General features: G+C 39.6%; 1 protein-coding gene across 1 annotated transcript in view; it reads right to left on the bottom strand.

The window, feature by feature from the left end:
* LOC133540244 (neuronal acetylcholine receptor subunit alpha-7-like) overlaps nt 1-23,290 on the bottom strand; it is an 80,884-nt gene that overhangs the window by 1,486 nt on the left and 56,108 nt on the right. The gene's annotated exons all lie outside the window — the stretch shown is intronic.

The following is a 23,290-nucleotide window of genomic DNA, read 5'->3' as shown; positions in this document are numbered from 1 at the left end:
ATCATGGCCACCAGCAGCTAGAGCAGGGGTCAGCAACCTTTTTGACACCAAGAGCTACTTCTTGGGTACTGATTAATGCGAAGGGCTACCAGTTTGATACACTCTTAAGTAAATTGCCAGAAATAGCCAATTTGCTCAATTTATTTCTGTCCGTCATTACCTCGTACATTTTTTTTTTCCTTTTACGGAAGGTTTTTTGTAGAGAATAAATTATGAGAAAAACACTTAATTGAACAGTTTAAAAGAGGAGAAAACACGAAAAAAATGAAAATTAAATTTTTAAAACATAGTTTATCTTCAATTTCAACTCTTTAAAATTCAACCGAAAAAAATGAAGAGGAAAACTAGCTAATTCGAATCTTTTTTTGAAAAAATTAAAAAAAAGAATTTACAGAACATCATTAGAAATTTTTCCTGATTAAGATTATTTTTAGAATTTTGATGACATGTTTTAAATAGGTTAAAATCCAATCTGCACTTTGTTAGAATATATAACAAATTGGACCAAGCTATATTTTTAACAAAGACAAATAACTATTTCTTCTAGATTTTCCTAAAAAAAATTTTTAAAAGAAATTAAAAAGACTTTAAAATAAGATTTAAATTTGATTCTCCAGATTTTCTAGATTTGCCAGAATAATTGTTTTGAATTTTAATCATAAATTTGAAGAAATATTTCACAAATATTCTTTATCGAAAAAACAGAAGCTAAAATGAAGAATTAAATTAAAATGTATTTATTATTCTTTACAATAAAAAAAAACAATACTTGAACCTTGATTTAAATTGTCAGAAAACAAGAGGAAGGAATTTAAAAATTAAAAGGTATATGTGTTTAAAAATCCTAAAATCATTTTTAAGGTTGTATTTTTTCTCTAAAATTGTCTTTCTGAAAGTTACAAGGAGTTTTGTCTCTTAGAATTAAAAATGTTGAGCAAAGCGAGCCCAGCTTGCTAGTAAATAAATACAATTTAAAAAATAGAGGCAGCTCACTGGTAAGTGCTGCTATTCGAGCTATTTTTAGAACAGGCCAGCGGGCGACTCTTCTGGTCCTTATGGGCTACCTGGTGCCCGCGGGCACCGCATTGGTGACCCCTGAGCTAGAACTATTAGGACCACGAAAGCAACAATTTCCCCATTAATTTGAGCGAGGATGAAAGATTTCTGGATGAGGAAATTTAGGGTGAAGGACTAGAAAAAGAAAAAAAAAGGCGATTGCAGTGCGAGCGATTCAGATGTTATTAGACACATTTACTACGATAATTCTGGGAACTCCCTTATCTGCTATTGTGTTGCTAGTGTTTTAGTGAGTTGAATAGTACCTGAAAGTCGGAAGGGTGTGGCCACGGGTGTGAAGTGAAGTGAAGTATATTTATATAGCGCTTTTTCTCAAGTGACTCAAAGCGCTTTACATAGTGACACCCAATATCTAAGTTACATTTAAACCAGTGTGGGTGGCACTGGGAGCAGGTGGGTAAAGTGTCTTGCCCAAGGACACAACGGCAGTGACTAGGATGGCACAAGCGGGAATCGAACCTGCAACCCTCAAGTTGCTGGCACAGCCACTCTACCAACCGAGCTATGCCGCCCTCTGTGTTGACGCCAAAGTCTCTGAGGGAAGTCACGGCAGCTGCAGCAGGACGGAAGCTCCGCCGATGTCTCCGGTAAGAGGCGACTTATTACCACAATTTTCTCACCGAAAACTGCCGGTTGACATGTAGTCGGGATCCATGTTCGCTTGACCGCTCTGATCCATAGTAAAGCTTCATCTTCGGGAATTTTAAACAAGGAAACACCGTGTGTTTGTGTGGCTAAAGGCTAAAAGCTTCCCGCCTCCATCTTTCTACTTTGACTTCTCCATTATTAATTGAACAAATTGCAAAAGATTCAGCAACACAGATGTCCAGAATACTGTGTAATTATGCGATTAAAGCAGACTACTTATAGCTTGGATCGGGCTGGAAAATAATGACAACCGGTGACGTCAAACGCACGAGTCATCATGCCGCGACGTTTTCAACACGACACTTTGTGGGAAATTTAAAATTGCAATTTAGTAAAGTAAAAAGGCCGTATTGGCATGTGTTGCAATGTTAATATTTCATCATTGATATATAAACTATCAGACTGCGTGGTCGCTAGTAGTGGCTTTCAGTAGGCCTTTAAGTCTCTCCGAAAATAGATTTATTTGCACAAAAAAAAGTTTTCTTTTTAACTACACAAAAAAGCTATAAACACAACTAAGCTCAAGTGATCAAAACATTTTTTCACCGCCAGTTTCCCAACCCGACATTCGTCTAATCAATTTCACCTGTGTAAATCAATGAATCAATCAATCAATGTTTATTCTTATAGCCCTAAATCACTAGTGTCTCAAAGGGCTGCACAAGCCACCACGACATCCCCGGTTCAGATCCCACATCAGGGCAAGGAAAAACTCAACCCAGTGGGATGACAATGAGAAACCTTGGAGAGGACCGCAGATGTGGGAGACGGGTGGAAAGGACGTCGAATGGATCTAACATAATACTGAGAGTCCAGTCCATAGTGGATCTAACATAATAGTGAGAGTCCAGTCCATAGTGGATCTGACATAATAGTGAGAGTCCAGTCCATAGTGGATCTAACATAAGAGTGAGAGTCCAGTCCATAGTGGATCTAACATAATAGTGAGAGTCCAGTCCATAATGGATCTAACATAATAGTGGGAGTCCAGTCCATAGTGGATCTAACATGATAGTGAGAGTCCAGTTAATAGTGGATCTAACATAATAGTGAGAGTCCAGTCCATAGTGGATCTAACATAATAGTGAGAGTCCAGTTAATAGTGGATCTAACATAATAGTGAGAGTCCAGTCCATAGTGGATCTAACATAATAGTGAGAGTCCAGTCCATAGTGGATCCAACAAAATAGTGAGAGTCCAGTCCATAGTAGATCTAACAAAATAGTGAGAGTCCAGTCCATAGTGGATCTAACATAATAGTGAGAGTCCAGTCCATAGTGGATCTAACATAATAGTGAGAGTCCAGTCCATAGTGAATCTAACATAATAGTGAGAGTCCAGTCCATAGTGGATCTAACATAGTAGTGGGAGTCCAGTCCATAGTGGATCCAACATAATAGTGAGAGTCCAGTCCATAGTGGATCTAACATAATAGTGAGAGCCTAGTCCATAGTGGATCTAACATAATAGTGAGAGTCCAGTCCATAGTGGATCTAACATAATAGTAAGAGTCCAGTCCATAGTGGATCTAACATAATAGTGAGAGTCCAGTGCATAGTGGATCTAACATAATAGTAAGAGTCCAGTTCATAGTGGATCTAACATAATAGTGAGAGTCCAGTGCATAGTGAATCTAACATAATAGTGAGAGCCTAGTCCATAGTGGATCTAACATAATAGTGAGAGTCCAGTCCATAGTGGATCTAACATAATAGTGAGAGCCTAGTCCATAGTGGATCTAACATAATAGTGAGAGTCCAGTCCATAGTGGATCTAACATAATAGTAAGAGTCCAGTCCATAGTGGATCTAACATAATAGTGAGAGTCCAGTGCATAGTGGATCTAACATAATAGTAAGAGTCCAGTTCAGAGTGGATCTAACATAATAGTGAGAGTCCAGTCCATAGTGGATCTAACATAATAGTGAGAGTCCAGTGCATAGTGGATCTAACATAATAGTGAGAGTCCAGTCCATAGTAGATCCAACAAAATAGTGAGAGTCCAGTCCATAGTAGATCTAACATAATAGTGAGAGTCCAGTCCATAGTGGATCTAACATAATAGTGAGAGTCCAGTCCATAGTGGATCTAACATAATAGTGAGAGTCCAGTCCATAGTGAATCTAACATAATAGTGAGAGTCCAGTCCATAGTGGATCTAACATAATAGTGGGAGTCCGGTCCATAGTGGATCTAACATAGCAGTGGGAGTCCAGTCCATAGTGCATCTAACATAATAGTGGGAGTCCAGTCCATAGTGGATCTAACATAATAGTGAGACTCCAGACCATAGTGGATCTAACATAATAGTGAGAGTGCAGTCCATAGTGGATCTAACATAATAGTGAGAGTCCAGTCCATAGTGGATCTAACATAATAGTGAGAGTCCAGTCCATAGTGGATCTAACATAATAGTGAGAGTCCAGTCCATAGTGGATCTAACATAATAGTGGGAGTCCAGTCCATAGTGGATCTAACATAGCAGTGGGAGTCCAGTCCATAGGGGATCTAACATAATAGTGAGAGTCTAGTCCATAGTGGATCTAACACAATAATGGGAGTCCAGTCCATAAGGGATCTAACATAATAGTGAGAGTCTAGTCCATAGGGGATCTAACATAATAGTGAGAGTCCAGTCCATAGTGGATCCAACATAATAGTGAGAGTCCAGTCCATAGTGGATCTAACATAATAGTGAGAGTCCAGTCCATAGTGGATCTAACATAATAGTGAGAGTGCAGTCCATAGTGGATCTAACATAATAGTGGGAGTCCAGTCCATAGTGGATATAACATAATAGTGGGAGTCCAGTTCATAGTGGATCTAACATAATAGTGAGAGTCCAGTCCATAGTGGATTCAACATAATAGTGAGAGTCCAGTCCATAGTGGGTCTAACATTATAACGAGAGTCCAGTCCATAGTGGATCTAACATAATAGTGAGAGTCCAGTCCATAGTGGATCTAACATAATAGTGAGAGTCCAGTCCATAGTGGATCTAACATAATAGTGAGAGTCCAGTCCATAGTGGATCTAACATAATAGTGAAAGTCCAGTCCATGGTGGATTCAACATTATAGTGAAAGTCCAATCCATAGTGGATCTAACATAATAGTGAAAGTCCAGTTCATAGTGGATCTAACATAATAGTGAGAGTCCAGTCCATAGTGGATCTAACATAATAGTGAGAGTCCAGTCCATAGTGGATCTAACATAATAGTGGGAGTCCAGTTCATAGTGGATCTAACATAATAGTGAGAGTCCAGTCCATAGTGGATCTAACATAATAGTGAGAGTCCAGTCCATAGTGGATCTAACATAATAGTAAGAGTCCAGTCCATAGTGGATCTAACATAATAGTGAGAGTCCAGTGCATAGTGGATCTAACATAATAGTGAGAGTCCAGTCCATAGTGGATCTAACATAATAGTGAGAGTCCAGTCCATAGTGGATCTAACATAATAGTGAGAGTCCAGTCCATAGTGGATCTAACATAATAGTGAGAGTCCAGTCCATAGTAGATCTAACATAATAGTGAGAGTCCAGTTCATAGTGGATCTAACATAATAGTGAGAGTCCAGTCCATAGTGGATCTAACATAATAGTGAGAGTCCAGTGCATAGTGGATCTAACATAATAGTGAGAGTCCAGTCCATAGTAGATCCAACAAAATAGTGAGAGTCCAGTCCATAGTAGATCTAACATAATAGTGAGAGTCCAGTCCATAGTGGATCTAACATAATAGTAAGAGTCCAGTCCATAGTGGATCTAACATAATAGTGAGAGTCCAGTCCATAGTGGATCTAACATAATAGTGAGAGTCCAGTCCATAGTGGATCTAACATAATAGTGAGAGCCTAGTCCATAGTGGATCTAACATAATAGTGAGAGTCCAGTCCATAGTGGATCTAACATAATAGTAAGAGTCCAGTCCATAGTGGATCTAACATAATAGTGAGAGTCCAGTGCATAGTGGATCTAACATAATAGTAAGAGACCAGTTCATAGTGGATCTAACATAATAGTGAGAGTCCAGTGCATAGTGGATCTAACATAATAGTGAGAGTCCAGTACATAGTAGATCCAACAAAATAGTGAGAGTCCAGTACATAGTAGATCTAACATAATAGTGAGAGTCCAGTCCATAGTGGATCTAACATAATAGTGAGAGTCCAGTCCATAGTGGATCTAACATAATAGTGAGAGTCCAGTCCATAGTGAATCTAACATAATAGTGAGAGTCCAGTCCATAGTGGATCTAACATAATAGTGAGAGTCCAGTCCATAGTGAATCTAACATAATAGTGAGAGTCCAGTCCATAGTGGATCTAACATAGCAGTGGGAGTCCAGTCCATAGTGCATCTAACAAAATAATGGGAGTCCAGTCCATAGTGGATCTAACATAATAGTAAGAGTCCAGTCCATAGTGGATCTAACATAATAGTAAGAGTCCAGTCCATAGTGGATCAAACAAAATAGTGAGAGTGCAGTCCATAGTGGATCTAACATAATAGTGAGAGTCCAGTCCATAGTAGATCCAACATAATAGTGAGAGTCCAGTCCATAGTGGATCTAACATAATAGTGAGAGTCCAGTCCATAGTGGATCTAACATAATAGTGAGAGTCCAGTCCATAGTGGATCTAACATAATAGTAAGAGTCCAGTCCATAGTGGATCAAACAAAATAGTGAGAGTGCAGCCCATAGTGGATCTAACATAATAGTGAGAGTCCAGTCCATAGTGGATCTAACATAATAGTGGGAGTCCGGTCCATAGTGGATCTAACATAATAGTGGGAGTCCGGTCCATAGTCGATCTAACATAATAGTGAAAGTCCAGTCCATAGTGGATCTAACATAATAGTGAGAGTCCAGTCCATAGTGGATCTAACATAATAGTGGGAGTCCAGTCCATAGTGGATCTAACATAATAGTGAAAGTCCAGTCCATAGTGGATCCAACATAATAGTGAGAGTCCAGTCCATAGTGGATCTAACATTATAATGAGAGTCCAGTCCATTGTGGATCCAACATAGTAGTGAGAGTCCCGTCCATATTGGATTTAACATAATAGTGAGAGTCCAGTTCATAGTGGATCCAACATAATAGTGAGAGTCCAGTCCATAGTGGATCTAATATAATAGTGTGAGTCCGGTCCATAGTGGATCTAACATAATAGTGAGAGTCCAGTTCATAGTGGATCTAACACAATAGTGGGAGTCCCGTCCATAGTGAATCTAACATAATAGTGAGAGCCTAGTCCATAGTGGATCTAACATAATAGTGAGAGTCCAGTCCATAGTGGATCTAACATAATAGTGAGAGTCCAGTCCATAGTGGATCTAACATAATAGTGAGAGTCCAGTCCATAGTGGATCTAACATAATAGTGAGAGTCCAGTCCATAGTGGATCTAACATAATAGTGAGAGTCCAGTCCATAGTCGATCTAACATAATAGTGAGAGTCCAGTCCATAGTGGATCTAACATAATAGTGAGAGTCCAGTCCATAGTGGATCTAACATAATAGTGGGAGTCCAGTTCATAGTGGATCTAACATAATAGTGAGAGTCCAGTCTATAGTGGATCTAACATAATAGTGAGAGTCCAGTCCATAGTGGATCTAACATAGTAGTGGGAGTCCAGTCCATAGTGGGTCTAACATAATAGTGAGAGTCCAGTCCATAGTGGATCTAACATAATAGTGAGAGTCCAGTCCATAGTGGATCTAACATAATAGTGAGAGTCCAGTCCATAGTGGATCTAACATAATAGTGAGAGTCCAGTCCATAGTCGATCTAACATAATAGTGAGAGTCCAGTCCATAGTGGATCTAACATAATAGTGAGAGTCCAGTCCATAGTGGATCTAACATAATAGTGGGAGTCCAGTTCATAGTGGATCTAACATAATAGTGAGAGTCCAGTCTATAGTGGATCTAACATAATAGTGAGAGTCCAGTCCATAGTGGATCTAACATAGTAGTGGGAGTCCAGTCCATAGTGGGTCTAACATAATAGTGAGAGCCTAGTCCATAGTGGATCTAACATAATAGTGAGAGTCCAGTCCATAGTGGATCTAACATAATAGTGAGAGCCTAGTCCATAGTGGATCTAACATAATAGTGAGAGTCCAGTCCATAGTGGATCTAACATAATAGTAAGAGTCCAGTCCATAGTGGATCTAACATAATAGTGAGAGTCCAGTGCATAGTGGATCTGACATAATAGTGAGAGTCCAGTTCATAGTGGATCTAACATAATAGTGAGAGTCCAGTGCATAGTGGATCTAACATAATAGTGAGAGTCCAGTCCATAGTGGATCTAACACAATAGTGGGAGTCCCGTCCATAGTGGATCCAACATAATAGTGAGAGTCCAGTGCATAGTGGATCTAACATAATAGTGAGAGTCCAGTGCATAGTGGATCTAACATAATAGTGAGGGTCCAGTCCATAGTAGATCCAACAAAATAGTGAGAGTCCAGTCCATAGTAGATCTAACATAATAGTGAGAGTCCAGTCCATAGTGGTTCTAACATAATAGTGAGAGTCCAGTCCATAGTGGATCTAACATAATAGTGAGAGTCCAGTCCATAGTGAATCCAACATAATAGTGAGAGTCCAGTCCATAGTGGATCTAACATAGTAGTGGGAGTCCAGTCCATAGTGGATCTAACATAATAGTGAGAGTCCAGTCCATAGTGGATCTAACATAATAGTGAGAGCCTAGTCCATAGTGGATCTAACATAATAGTGAGAGTCCAGTCCATAGTGGATCTAACATAATAGTAAGAGTCCAGTCCATAGTGGATCTAACATAATAGTGAGAGTCCAGTGCATAGTGGATCTAACATAATAGTAAGAGTCCAGTTCATAGTGGATCTAACATAATAGTGAGAGTCCAGTGCATAGTGGATCTAACATAATAGTGTGAGAGTCCAGTACATAGTAGATCCAACAAAATAGTGAGAGTCCAGTCCATAGTAGATCTAACATAATAGTGAGAGTCCAGTCCATAGTGGATCTAACATAATAGTGAGAGTCCAGTCCATAGTGGATCTAACATAATAGTGAGAGTCCAGTCCATAGTGAATCTAACATAATAGTGAGAGTCCAGTCCATAGTGGATCTAACATAATAGTGGGAGTCCAGTCCATAGTGGATCTAACATAGCAGTGGGAGTCCAGTCCATAGTGTATCTAACATAATAGTGGGAGTCCAGTCCATAGTGGATCTAACATAATAGTGAGACTCCAGACCATAGTGGATCTAACATAATAGTGAGAGTGCAGTCCATAGTGGATCTAACATAATAGTGAGAGTCCAGTCCATAGTGGATCTAACATAATAGTGAGAGTCCAGTCCATAGTGGATCTAACACAATAGTGGGAGTCCAGTCCATAGGGGATCTAACATAATAGTGAGAGTCTAGTCCATAGTGGATCTAACACAATAATGGGAGTCCAGTCCATAGGGGATCTAACATAATAGTGAGAGTCTAGTCCATAGGGGATCTAACATAATAGTGAGAGTCCAGTCCATAGTGGATCCAACATAATAGTGAGAGTCCAGTCCATAGTGGATCTAACATAATAGTGAGAGTCCAGTCCATAGTGGATCTAACATAATAGTGAGAGTCCAGTCCATAGTGGATCTAACATAATAGTGGGAGTCCAGTCCATAGTGGATTTAACATAATAGTGAGAGTCCAGTCCATAGTGGATTCAACATAATAGTGAGAGTCCAGTCCATAGTGGGTCTAACATTATAACGAGAGTCCAGTCCATAGTGGATCTAACATAATAGTGAGAGTCCAGTCCATAGTGGATCTAACATAATAGTGAGAGTCCAGTCCATAGTGGATCTAACATAATAGTGAGAGTCCAGTCCATAGTGGGTCTAACATAATAGTGAGAGTCCAGTCCATAGTGGATCTAACATTATAATGAGAGTCCAGTCCATAGTGGATCTAACATAATAGTGGGAGTCCAGTTCATAGTAGATCTAACATAATAGTGAGAGTCCGGTCCATAGTGGATCTAACATAATAGTGAGAGTCCAGTTCATAGTAGATCTAACACAATAGTGAAAGTCCAGTCCATGGTGGATTCAACATTATAGTGAAAGTCCAATCCATAGTGGATCTAACATAATAGTGAAAGTCCAGTCCATAGTGGATCTAACATAATAGTGGGAGTCCAGTTCATAGTGGATCTAACATAATAGTGAGAGTCCAGTCCATAGTGGATCTAACATAATAGTGAGAGTCCAGTCCATAGTGGATCTAACATAATAGTGGGAGTCCAGTTCATAGTGGATCTAACATAATATTGAGAGTCCAGTCCATAGTGGATCTAACATAATAGTGAGAGTCCAGTCCATAGTGGATCTAACATAATAGTGAGAGTCCAGTGCATAGTGGATCTAACATAATAGTGAGAGTCCAGTCCATAGTGGATCCAACATAATAGTAAGAGTCCAGTCCATAGTGGATCTAACATAATAGTGAGAGTCCAGTGCATAGTGGATCTAACATAATAGTGAGAGTCCAGTCCATAGTGGATCTAACATAATAGTAAGAGTCCAGTCCAGAGTGGATCTAACATAATAGTGAGAGTCCAGTCCATAGTAGATCTAACATGGTAGTTAGAGTCCAGTCCATAGTGGATCTAACATAATAGTGAGAGTCCAGTCCATAGTAGATCTAACATAATAGTGAGAGTCCAGTCCATAGTGGATCTAACATAATAGTGAGAGTCCAGTCCATAGTGAATCTAACATAATAGTGAGAGTCCAGTCCATAGTGGATCTAACATAATAGTGGGAGTCCAGTCCATAGTGGATCTAACATAATAGTGAGAGTCCAGTGCATAGTGGATCTAACATAATAGTGAGAGTCCAGTCCATAGTAGATCCAACAAAATAGTGAGAGTCCAGTCCATAGTAGATCTAACATAATAGTGAGAGTCCAGTCCATAGTGGATCTAACATAATAGTAAGAGTCCAGTCCATAGTGGATCTAACATAATAGTGAGAGTCCAGTCCATAGTGGATCTAACATAATAGTGAGAGTCCAGTCCATAGTGGATCTAACATAATAGTGAGAGCCTAGTCCATAGTGGATCTAACATAATAGTGAGAGTCCAGTCCATAGTGGATCTAACATAATAGTGAGAGTCCAGTCCATAGTGGATCTAACATAATAGTGAGAGTCCAGTCCATAGTGGATCTAACATAATAGTGAGAGTCCAGTCCATAGTGGATCTAACATAATAGTGAGAGTCCAGTCCATAGTCGATCTAACATAATAGTGAGAGTCCAGTCCATAGTGGATCTAACATAATAGTGAGAGTCCAGTCCATAGTGGATCTAACATAATAGTGGGAGTCCAGTTCATAGTGGATCTAACATAATAGTGAGAGTCCAGTCTATAGTGGATCTAACATAATAGTGAGAGTCCAGTCCATAGTGGATCTAACATAGTAGTGGGAGTCCAGTCCATAGTGGGTCTAACATAATAGTGAGAGTCCAGTCCATAGTGGATCTAACATAATAGTGAGAGTCCAGTCCATAGTGGATCTAACATAATAGTGAGAGTCCAGTCCATAGTGGATCTAACATAATAGTGAGAGTCCAGTCCATAGTCGATCTAACATAATAGTGAGAGTCCAGTCCATAGTGGATCTAACATAATAGTGAGAGTCCAGTCCATAGTGGATCTAACATAATAGTGGGAGTCCAGTTCATAGTGGATCTAACATAATAGTGAGAGTCCAGTCTATAGTGGATCTAACATAATAGTGAGAGTCCAGTCCATAGTGGATCTAACATAGTAGTGGGAGTCCAGTCCATAGTGGGTCTAACATAATAGTGAGAGCCTAGTCCATAGTGGATCTAACATAATAGTGAGAGTCCAGTCCATAGTGGATCTAACATAATAGTGAGAGCCTAGTCCATAGTGGATCTAACATAATAGTGAGAGTCCAGTCCATAGTGGATCTAACATAATAGTAAGAGTCCAGTCCATAGTGGATCTAACATAATAGTGAGAGTCCAGTGCATAGTGGATCTGACATAATAGTGAGAGTCCAGTTCATAGTGGATCTAACATAATAGTGAGAGTCCAGTGCATAGTGGATCTAACATAATAGTGAGAGTCCAGTCCATAGTGGATCCAACACAATAGTGGGAGTCCCGTCCATAGTGGATCCAACATAATAGTGAGAGTCCAGTGCATAGTGGATCTAACATAATAGTGAGAGTCCAGTGCATAGTGGATCTAACATAATAGTGAGGGTCCAGTCCATAGTAGATCCAACAAAATAGTGAGAGTCCAGTCCATAGTAGATCTAACATAATAGTGAGAGTCCAGTCCATAGTGGTTCTAACATAATAGTGAGAGTCCAGTCCATAGTGGATCTAACATAATAGTGAGAGTCCAGTCCATAGTGAATCCAACATAATAGTGAGAGTCCAGTCCATAGTGGATCTAACATAGTAGTGGGAGTCCAGTCCATAGTGGATCTAACATAATAGTGAGAGTCCAGTCCATAGTGGATCTAACATAATAGTGAGAGCCTAGTCCATAGTGGATCTAACATAATAGTGAGAGTCCAGTCCATAGTGGATCTAACATAATAGTAAGAGTCCAGTCCATAGTGGATCTAACATAATAGTGAGAGTCCAGTGCATAGTGGATCTAACATAATAGTAAGAGTCCAGTTCATAGTGGATCTAACATAATAGTGAGAGTCCAGTGCATAGTGGATCTAACATAATAGTGTGAGAGTCCAGTACATAGTAGATCCAACAAAATAGTGAGAGTCCAGTCCATAGTAGATCTAACATAATAGTGAGAGTCCAGTCCATAGTGGATCTAACATAATAGTGAGAGTCCAGTCCATAGTGGATCTAACATAATAGTGAGAGTCCAGTCCATAGTGAATCTAACATAATAGTGAGAGTCCAGTCCATAGTGGATCTAACATAATAGTGGGAGTCCAGTCCATAGTGGATCTAACATAGCAGTGGGAGTCCAGTCCATAGTGTATCTAACATAATAGTGGGAGTCCAGTCCATAGTGGATCTAACATAATAGTGAGACTCCAGACCATAGTGGATCTAACATAATAGTGAGAGTGCAGTCCATAGTGGATCTAACATAATAGTGAGAGTCCAGTCCATAGTGGATCTAACATAATAGTGAGAGTCCAGTCCATAGTGGATCTAACACAATAGTGGGAGTCCAGTCCATAGGGGATCTAACATAATAGTGAGAGTCTAGTCCATAGTGGATCTAACACAATGATGGGAGTCCAGTCCATAGGGGATCTAACATAATAGTGAGAGTCTAGTCCATAGGGGATCTAACATAATAGTGAGAGTCCAGTCCATAGTGGATCCAACATAATAGTGAGAGTCCAGTCCATAGTGGATCTAACATAATAGTGAGAGTCCAGTCCATAGTGGATCTAACATAATAGTGAGAGTCCAGTCCATAGTGGATCTAACATAATAGTGGGAGTCCAGTCCATAGTGGATATAACATAATAGTGAGAGTCCAGTCCATAGTGGATTCAACATAATAGTGAGAGTCCAGTCCATAGTGGGTCTAACATTATAACGAGAGTCCAGTCCATAGTGGATCTAACATAATAGTGAGAGTCCAGTCCATAGTGGATCTAACATAATAGTGAGAGTCCAGTCCATAGTGGATCTAACATAATAGTGAGAGTCCAGTCCATAGTGGGTCTAACATAATAGTGAGAGTCCAGTCCATAGTGGATCTAACATTATAATGAGAGTCCAGTCCATAGTGGATCTAACATAATAGTGGGAGTCCAGTTCATAGTAGATCTAACATAATAGTGAGAGTCCGGTCCATAGTGGATCTAACATAATAGTGAGAGTCCAGTTCATAGTAGATCTAACACAATAGTGAAAGTCCAGTCCATGGTGGATTCAACATTATAGTGAAAGTCCAATCCATAGTGGATCTAACATAATAGTGAAAGTCCAGTCCATAGTGGATCTAACATAATAGTGGGAGTCCAGTTCATAGTGGATCTAACATAATAGTGAGAGTCCAGTCCATAGTGGATCTAACATAATAGTGAGAGTCCAGTCCATAGTGGATCTAACATAATAGTGGGAGTCCAGTTCATAGTGGATCTAACATAATATTGAGAGTCCAGTCCATAGTGGATCTAACATAATAGTGAGAGTCCAGTCCATAGTGGATCTAACATAATAGTGAGAGTCCAGTGCATAGTGGATCTAACATAATAGTGAGAGTCCAGTCCATAGTGGATCCAACATAATAGTAAGAGTCCAGTCCATAGTGGATCTAACATAATAGTGAGAGTCCAGTGCATAGTGGATCTAACATAATAGTGAGAGTCCAGTCCATAGTGGATCTAACATAATAGTAAGAGTCCAGTCCAGAGTGGATCTAACATAATAGTGAGAGTCCAGTCCATAGTAGATCTAACATGGTAGTTAGAGTCCAGTCCATAGTGGATCTAACATAATAGTGAGAGTCCAGTCCATAGTAGATCTAACATAATAGTGAGAGTCCAGTCCATAGTGGATCTAACATAATAGTGAGAGTCCAGTCCATAGTGAATCTAACATAATAGTGAGAGTCCAGTCCATAGTGGATCTAACATAATAGTGGGAGTCCAGTCCATAGTGGATCTAACATAATAGTGAGAGTCCAGTGCATAGTGGATCTAACATAATAGTGAGAGTCCAGTCCATAGTAGATCCAACAAAATAGTGAGAGTCCAGTCCATAGTAGATCTAACATAATAGTGAGAGTCCAGTCCATAGTGGATCTAACATAATAGTAAGAGTCCAGTCCATAGTGGATCTAACATAATAGTGAGAGTCCAGTCCATAGTGGATCTAACATAATAGTGAGAGTCCAGTCCATAGTGGATCTAACATAATAGTGAGAGCCTAGTCCATAGTGGATCTAACATAATAGTGAGAGTCCAGTCCATAGTGGATCTAACATAATAGTAAGAGTCCAGTCCATAGTGGATCTAACATAATAGTGAGAGTCCAGGGCATAGTGGATCTAACATAATAGTAAGAGACCAGTTCATAGTGGATCTAACATAATAGTGAAAGTCCAGTACATAGTAGATCCAACAAAATAGTGAGAGTCCAGTCCATAGTAGATCTAACATAATAGTGAGAGTCCAGTCCATAGTGGATCTAACATAATAGTGAGAGTCCAGTCCATAGTGGATCTAACATAATAGTGAGAGTCCAGTCCATAGTGAATCTAACATAATAGTGAGAGTCCAGTCCATAGTGGATCTAACATAATAGTGAGAGTCCAGTCCATAGTGGATCTAACATAATAGTGAGAGTCCAGTCCATAGTGGATCTAACATAGCAGTGGGAGTCCAGTCCATAGTGCATCTAACATAATAGTGGGAGTCCAGTCCATAGTGGATCTAACATAATAGTGAGACTCCAGACCATAGTGGATCTAACATAATAGTGAGAGTGCAGTCCATAGTGGATCTAACATAATAGTGAGAGTCCAGTCCATAGTGGATCTAACATAATAGTGAGAGTCCAGTCCATAGTGGATCTAACACAATAGTGGGAGTCCAGTCCATAGGGGATCTAACATAATAGTGAGAGTCTAGTCCATAGTGGATCTAACACAATAATGGGAGTCCAGTCCATAGGGGATCTAACATAATAGTGAGAGTCTAGTCCATAGGGCATCTAACATAATATTGAGAGTCCAGTCCATAGTAGATCCAACATAATAGTGAGAGTCCAGTCCATAGTGGATCTAACATAATAGTGAGAGTCCAGTCCATAGTGGGTCTAACATAATAGTGAGAGTCCAGTCCATAGTGGATCTAACATTATAATGAGAGTCCAGTCCATAGTGGATCTAACATAATAGTGGGAGTCCAGTTCATAGTAGATCTAACATAATAGTGAGAGTCCGGTCCATAGTGGATCTAACATAATAGTGAGAGTCCAGTTCATAGTAGATCTAACACAATAGTGAAAGTCCAGTCCATGGTGGATTCAACATTATAGTGAAAGTCCAATCCATAGTGGATCTAACATAATAGTGAAAGTCCAGTCCATAGTGGATCTAACATAATAGTGGGAGTCCAGTTCATAGTGGATCTAACATAATAGTGAGAGTCCAGTCCATAGTGGATCTAACATAATAGTGAGAGTCCAGTCCATAGTGGATCTAACATAATAGTGAGAGTCCAGTCCATAGTGGATCTAACATAATAGTGGGAGTCCAGTTCATAGTGGATCTAACATAATATTGAGAGTCCAGTCCATAGTGGATCTAACATAATAGTGAGAGTCCAGTCCATAGTGGATCTAACATAATAGTGAGAGTCCAGTGCATAGTGGATCTAACATAATAGTGAGAGTCCAGTCCATAGTGGATCCAACATAATAGTAAGAGTCCAGTCCATAGTGGATCTAACATAATAGTGAGAGTCCAGTGCATAGTGGATCTAACATAATAGTGAGAGTCCAGTCCATAGTGGATCTAACATAATAGTAAGAGTCCAGTCCAGAGTGGATCTAACATAATAGTGAGAGTCCAGTCCATAGTAGATCTAACATGATAGTTAGAGTCCAGTCCATAGTGGATCTAACATAATAGTGAGAGTCCAGTCCATAGTAGATCTAACATAATAGTGAGAGTCCAGTCCATAGTGGATCTAACATAATAGTGAGAGTCCAGTCCATAGTGAATCTAACATAATAGTGAGAGTCCAGTCCATAGTGGATCTAACATAATAGTGGGAGTCCAGTCCATAGTGGATCTAACATAATAGTGAGAGTCCAGTGCATAGTGGATCTAACATAATAGTGAGAGTCCAGTCCATAGTAGATCCAACAAAATAGTGAGAGTCCAGTCCATAGTAGATCTAACATAATAGTGAGAGTCCAGTCCATAGTGGATCTAACATAATAGTAAGAGTCCAGTCCATAGTGGATCTAACATAATAGTGAGAGTCCAGTCCATAGTGGATCTAACATAATAGTGAGAGTCCAGTCCATAGTGGATCTAACATAATAGTGAGAGCCTAGTCCATAGTGGATCTAACATAATAGTGAGAGTCCAGTCCATAGTGGATCTAACATAATAGTAAGAGTCCAGTCCATAGTGGATCTAACATAATAGTGAGAGTCCAGGGCATAGTGGATCTAACATAATAGTAAGAGACCAGTTCATAGTGGATCTAACATAATAGTGAAAGTCCAGTACATAGTAGATCCAACAAAATAGTGAGAGTCCAGTCCATAGTAGATCTAACATAATAGTGAGAGTCCAGTCCATAGTGGATCTAACATAATAGTGAGAGTCCAGTCCATAGTGGATCTAACATAATAGTGAGAGTCCAGTCCATAGTGAATCTAACATAATAGTGAGAGTCCAGTCCATAGTGGATCTAACATAATAGTGAGAGTCCAGTCCATAGTGGATCTAACATAATAGTGAGAGTCCAGTCCATAGTGGATCTAACATAGCAGTGGGAGTCCAGTCCATAGTGCATCTAACATAATAGTGGGAGTCCAGTCCATAGTGGATCTAACATAATAGTGAGACTCCAGACCATAGTGGATCTAACATAATAGTGAGAGTGCAGTCCATAGTGGATCTAACATAATAGTGAGAGTCCAGTCCAGAGTGGATCTAACATAATAGTGAGAGTCCAGTCCATAGTGGATCTAACACAATAGTGGGAGTCCAGTCCATAGGGGATCTAACATAATAGTGAGAGTCTAGTCCATAGTGGATCTAACACAATAATGGGAGTCCAGTCCATAGGGGATCTAACATAATAGTGAGAGTCTAGTCCATAGGGCATCTAACATAATATTGAGAGTCCAGTCCATAGTAGATCCAACATAATAGTGAGAGTCCAGTCCATAGTGGATCTAACATAATAGTGGGAGTCCAGTCCATAGTGGATCTAACATAATAGTGAGAGTCCAGTCCATAGTGGATATAACATAATAGTGGGAGTCCAGTTCATAGTGGATCTAACATAATAGTGGGAGTCCAGTCCATAGTGGATCTAACATAATAGTGAGAGTCCAGTCCATAGTGGATATAACATAATAGTGGGAGTCCAGTTCATAGTGGATCTAACATAATAGTGAGAGTCCAGTCCATAGTGGATCTAACATAATAGTGGGAGTCCAGTTCATAGTGGATCTAACATAATAGTGAGAGTCCAGTCCATAGTGGATATAACATAATAGTGGGAGTCCAGTTCATAGTGGATCTAACATAATAGTGAGAGTCCAGTCCATAGTGGATCTAACATAATAGTGGGAGTCCAGTCCATAGTGGATATAACATAATAGTGGGAGTCCAGTTCATAGTGGATCTAAAATAATAGTGAGAGTCCAGTCCATAGTGGATTCAACATAATAGTGAGAGTCCAGTCCATAGTGGGTCTAACATTATAACGAGAGTCCAGTCCATAGTGGATCTAACATAATAGTGAGAGTCCAGTCCATAGTAGATCCAACAAAATAGTGAGAGTCCAGTCCATAGTAGATCTAACATAATAGTGAGAGTCCAGTCCATAGTGGATCTAACATAATAGTGGGAGTCCAGTCCATAGTGGATCTAACATAATAGTGAGAGTGCAGTCCATAGTGGATCTAACATAATAGTGAGAGTCCAGTCCATAGTGGGTCTAACATAATAGTGAGAGTCCAGTCCATAGTGGATCTAACATTATAATGAGAGTCCAGTCCATAGTGGATCTAACATAATAGTGGGAGTCCAGTTCATAGTAGATCTAACATAATAGTGAGAGTCCAGTGCATAGTGGATCTAACATAATAGTGAGAGTCCAGTCCATAGTAGATCCAACAAAATAGTGAGAGTCCAGTCCATAGTAGATCTAACATAATAGTGAGAGTCCAGTCCATAGTGGATCTAACATAATAGTGAGAGTCCAGTCCATAGTGAATCTAACATAATAGTGAGAGTCCAGTCCATAGTGGATCTAACATAGTAGTGGGAGTCCAGTCCATAGTGGATCTAACATAATAGTGAGAGTCCAGTCCATAGTGGATCTAACATAATAGTGAGAGCCTAGTCCATAGTGGATCTAACATAATAGTGAGAGTCCAGTCCATAGTGGATCTAACATAATAGTAAGAGTCCAGTCCATAGTGGATCTAACATAATAGTGGGAGTCCAGTCCATAGTGGATCTAACATAATAGTAAGAGTCCAGTCCATAGTGGATCTAACATAATAGTGAGAGTCCAGTGCATGGTGGATCTAACATAATAGTAAGAGTCCAGTTCATAGTGGATCTAACATAATAGAGAGAGTCCAGTCCATAGTGGATCTAACATAATAGTGAGAGTCCAGTCCATAGTGGATCCAACATAATAGTGAGAGTCCAGTCCATAGTGGATCTAACATAATAGTGGGAGTCCAGTCCATAGTGGATCTAACATAATAGTGGGAGTCCAGTCCATAGTGGATCTAACATAGCAGTGGGAGTCCAGTCCATAGTGCATCTAACATAATAGTGGGAGTCCAGTCCATAGTGGATCTAACATAATAGTGAGACTCCAGACCATAGTGGATCTAACATAATAGTGAGAGTGCAGTCCATAGTGGATCCAACATAATAGTGAGAGTCTAGTCCATAGTGGATCTAACACAATAATGGGAGTCCAGTCCATAGGGGATCTAACATAATAGTGAGAGTCTAGTCCATAGGGGATCTAACATAATAGTGAGAGTCCAGTCCATAGTGGATCCAACATAATAGTGAGAGTCCAGTCCATAGTGGATCTAACATAATAGTGAGAGTCCAGTCCATAGTGGATCTAACATAATAGTGAGAGTGCAGTCCATAGTGGATCTAACATAATAGTGGGAGTCCAGTTCATAGTGGATCTAACATAATAGTGAGAGTCCAGTCCATAGTGAATCTAACATAATAGTGAGAGTCCAGTCCATAGTGGATCTAACATAGTAGTGGGAGTCCAGTCCATAGTGGATCTAACATAATAGTGAGAGTCCAGTCCATAGTGGATCTAACATAATAGTGAGAGCCTAGTCCATAGTGGATCTAACATAATAGTGAGAGTCCAGTCCATAGTGGATCTAACATAATAGTAAGAGTCCAGTCCATAGTGGATCTAACATAATAGTGGGAGTCCAGTCCATAGTGGATCTAACATAATAGTAAGAGTCCAGTCCATAGTGGATCTAACATAATAGTGAGAGTCCAGTGCATAGTGGATCTAACATAATAGTAAGAGTCCAGTTCATAGTGGATCTAACATAATAGAGAGAGTCCAGTCCATAGTGGATCTAACATAATAGTGAGAGTCCAGTCCATAGTGGATCTAACATAATAGTGAGAGTCCAGTCCATAGTGGATCTAACATAATAGTGGGAGTCCAGTCCATAGTGGATCTAACATAATAGTGGGAGTCCAGTCCATAGTGGATCTAACATAGCAGTGGGAGTCCAGTCCATAGTGCATCTAACATAATAGTGGGAGTCCAGTCCATAGTGGATCTAACATAATAGTGAGACTCCAGACCATAGTGGATCTAACATAATAGTGAGAGTGCAGTCCATAGTGGATCTAACATAATAGTGAGAGTCTAGTCCATAGTGGATCCAACACAATAATGGGAGTCCAGTCCATAGGGGATCTAACATAATAGTGAGAGTCTAGTCCATAGGGGATCTAACATAATAGTGAGAGTCCAGTCCATAGTGGATCCAACATAATAGTGAGAGTCCAGTCCATAGTGGATCTAACATAATAGTGAGAGTCCAGTCCATAGTGGATCTAACATAATAGTGAGAGTGCAGTCCATAGTGGATCTAACATAATAGTGGGAGTCCAGTTCATAGTGGATCTAACATAATAGTGAGAGTCTAGTCCATAGTGGATTCAACATAATAGTGAGAGTCCAGTCCATAGTGGGTCTAACATTATAACGAGAGTCCAGTCCATAATGGATCTAACATAATAGTGAGAGTCCAGTCCATAGTGGATCTAACATAATAGTGAGAGTCCAGTCCATAGTGGATCTAACATAATAGTGAGAGTCCAGTCCATAATGGGTCTAACATAATAGTAAGAGTCCAGTCCATAGTGGATCTAACATTATAATGAGAGTCCAGTCCATAGTGGATCTAACATAATAGTGGGAGTCCAGTTCATAATAGATCTAACATAATAGTGAGAGTCCGGTCCATAGTGAATCTAACATAATAGTGAGAGCCTAGTCCATTGTGAATCTAACATAATAGTGAGAGTCCAGTTCATAGTAGATCTAACACAATAGTGAAAGTCCAGTCCATGGTGGATTCAACATTATAGTGAAAGTCCAATCCATAGTGGATCCAACATAATAGTGAAAGTCCAATCCATAGTGGATCTAACATAATAGTGAAAGTCCAGTCCATAGTGGATCAAACATAATAGTGGGAGTCCAGTTCATAGTGGATCTAACATAATAGTGAGAGTCCAGTCCATAGTGGATCTAACATAATAGTAAGAGTTCAGTCCATAGTGGATCTAACATAATAGTGAGAGTCCAGTGCATAGTGGATTTAACATAATAGTGAGAGTCCAGTCCATAGTGGATCTAACATAATAGTAAGAGTCCAGTCCATAGTGGATCTAACATAATAGTGAGAGTCCAGTCCATAGTGGATCTAACATAATAGTGAGAGTCCAGTCCATAGTGGATCTAACATAATAGTGAGAGTCCAGTCCATAGTAGATCTAACATAATAGTGAGAGTCCAGTCCATAGTGGATCTAACATAATAGTGAGAGTCCAGTCCATAGTGAATCTAACATAATAGTGAGAGTCCAGTCCATAGTGGATCTAACATAATAGTGGGAGTCCAGTCCATAGTGGATCTAACATAATAGTGAGAGTCCAGTGCATAGTGGATCTAACATAATAGTGAGAGTCCAGTCCATAGTAGATCCAACAAAATAGTGAGAGTCCAGTCCATAGTAGATCTAACATAATAGTGAGAGTCCAGTCCATAGTGGATCTAACATAATAGTAAGAGTCCAGTCCATAGTGGATCTAACATAATAGTGAGAGTCCAGTCCATAGTGGATCTAACATAATAGTGAGAGTCCAGTCCATAGTGGATCTAACATAATAGTGAGAGCCTAGTCCATAGTGGATCTAACATAATAGTGAGAGTCCAGTCCATAGTGGATCTAACATAATAGTAAGAGTCCAGTCCATAGTGGATCTAACATAATAGTGAGAGTCCAGTGCATAGTGGATCTAACATAATAGTAAGAGACCAGTTCATAGTGGATCTAACATAATAGTGAGAGTCCAGTGCATAGTGGATCTAACATAATAGTGAGAGTCCAGTACATAGTAGATCCAACAAAATAGTGAGAGTCCAGTCCATAGTAGATCTAACATAATAGTGAGAGTCCAGTCCATAGTGGATCTAACATAATAGTGAGAGTCCAGTCCATAATGGGTCTAACATAATAGTGAGAGTCCAGTCCATAGTGGATCTAACATTATAATGAGAGTCCAGTCCATAGTGGATCTAACATAATAGTGGGAGTCCAGTTCATAATAGATCTAACATAATAGTGAGAGTCCGGTCCATAGTGGATCTAACATAATAGTGAGAGTCCAGTTCATAGTAGATCTAACACAATAGTGAAAGTCCAGTCCATGGTGGATTCAACATTATAGTGAAAGTCCAATCCATAGTGGATCTAACATAATAGTGAAAGTCCAGTCCATAGTGGATCAAACATAATAGTGGGATTCCAGTTCATAGTGGATCTAACATAATAGTGAGAGTCCAGTCCATAGTGGATCTAACATAATAGTAAGAGTCCAGTCCATAGTGGATCTAACATAATAGTGAGAGTCCAGTGCATAGTGGATCTAACATAATAGTGAGAGTCCAGTCCATAGTGGATCTAACATAATAGTAAGAGTCCAGTCCATAGTGGATCTAACATAATAGTGAGAGTCCAGTACATAGTGGATCTAACATAATAGTGAGAGTCCAGTCCATAGTGGATCTAACATAATAGTGAGAGTCCAGTCCATAGTAGATCTAACATAATAGTGAGAGTCCAGTCCATAGTGGATCTAACATAATAGTGAGAGTCCAGTCCATAGTGAATCTAATATAATAGTGAGAGTCCAGTCCATAGTGGATCTAACATAATAGTGGGAGTCCAGTCCATAGTGGATCCAACATAATAGTGAGAGTCCAGTGCATAGTGGATCTAACATAATAGTGAGAGTCCAGTCCATAGTAGATCCAACAAAATAGTGAGAGTCCAGTCCATAGTAGATCTAACATAATAGTGAGAGTCCAGTCCATAGTGGATCTAACATAATAGTGAGAGTCCAGTGCATAGTGGATCTAACATAATAGTAAGAGTCCAGTTCATAGTGGATCTAACATAATAGAGAGAGTCCAGTCCATAGTGGATCTAACATAATAGTGAGAGTCCAGTCCATAGTGGATCTAACATAATAGT

The sequence above is a fragment of the Nerophis ophidion genome, linkage group LG21 (genome assembly GCF_033978795.1).
Source record: "Nerophis ophidion isolate RoL-2023_Sa linkage group LG21, RoL_Noph_v1.0, whole genome shotgun sequence".
In the NCBI taxonomy this organism is placed as follows: domain Eukaryota; kingdom Metazoa; phylum Chordata; class Actinopteri; order Syngnathiformes; family Syngnathidae; genus Nerophis; species Nerophis ophidion.
The sequence above is the reverse complement of the archived record's forward strand: the minus strand, read 5'-3'. Positions and strand labels throughout refer to the sequence as shown.